The following is a 1,365-nucleotide window of genomic DNA, read 5'->3' on the forward strand; positions in this document are numbered from 1 at the left end:
CACCCCGCCCTGCCCCCCTCCTTGCTCCGCGCCGCCCGCCGCAGGGAGGGCACCGGGCCCGCGTCACTCCTCCCCCTCCAGACCTGGCGGGCTCCCGCTCTTAGCGTCTCCCTGGTTCTCGGGGTCCCACTCGCTCTTCTAATTCCTCCCTGAGCCCTTTCCCTTTCCCTGTCTACCCTCTGCGAAACGAAGGACTACAGAGCCGCCGGCATTCTGCTGGTAGGAGGACTTCCCCCGCTGGCAGAACTTGGCCACCTCTGCAAGTCGTTCTCGGCCCTATCCAACAGTCCCAGCTTCCTGTCACAGAAACCTGCCGCCCCCCCGGGAGTGGGCCCACCCCTGCCCCTCCCCCATTTCTGCCGGGCCCTGCCAGGGCTGAGTCTTGGGGCGGCGGTGCCATGTGCAGCGGAGTCTCCTTAGCCACCGTCCCCAGTGCCCGAACTGACATCATCTGTCAACTTCATTTAGACAGTGCCGCCCTCAGCCACACGCCAGGGTGCCAGACGCCCCAAGGTAACGTGCCAACCCTCTCTCTCTCTCTGGCAGGACCTGCAGGCTGCTGACAGTTGATAGTAGAGGGTAGAGCCTAAGGGCATTCCTGAGTTGTGGCCCCAGATCAATCATGGACATTCTCGAAACTTTGAGCCCGGGGGTTTGGATGGAGAAACCCGGGCCAAGATTTAGAGACTCAGGAAACGGGTCGAATGGACTCACGTTTGCATTTTCTCCCACTACCTTGTCATTTCCACCTCATGCTTTGCAAAGAAAGAGAGAAAAGCCAAACGCCAGGCCTCCGACCCAGAGGTGAGGAGATAGTGTATTTATCATCTGCACTGAACGACCTCGCAGCCAGTGGGTTTGCAGCCTCAGTCTTGCGTTGTCCAGTAAACCCTCTCCCCACCGTGCCCTGGCAAGCCCGTCACTTCATCCGAGAACACTCCCCCCAATTCTGACTTATTCCTCCCGGTAAGAATCGGCTCTGAGAGAGATGGCCCTCGGGAGAAATCATTCCAATGAGACCCGACAGTTAGTTATTGGATTACACGTGCGGGGAAATGTAGTCTGACCCCGGACAGGGGCTGCAAGAGGGAGGGCAGAAGGCTGGAGCAGGCCTGGCCACACAGGGGCTGGTGGTGAGGCCCAGAGGGAAGGCGATGCCCACCAAGGGAAAAAATGGGAGGTGCAGCAGTGTACCCTGCTACTTCAACTTGGACCAAGGTGCAAGGCTGTGTGTGCTGGAGATCCTGGGAGTGTGGGAGGATAAAGAAAAGGAGATAATTCCGGGACCCTGATAAAGACCAAACAAAGAACCTTGCGGACCAGAGAGGAGGCTAGCCCTGGGAGCTGAGCCAGCTCCCAGTACCC

Source organism: Nannospalax galili, unplaced genomic scaffold (genome assembly GCF_000622305.1).
Source record: "Nannospalax galili isolate Female #2095 unplaced genomic scaffold, S.galili_v1.0 scaffold737, whole genome shotgun sequence".
NCBI lineage: Eukaryota > Metazoa > Chordata > Mammalia > Rodentia > Spalacidae > Nannospalax > Nannospalax galili.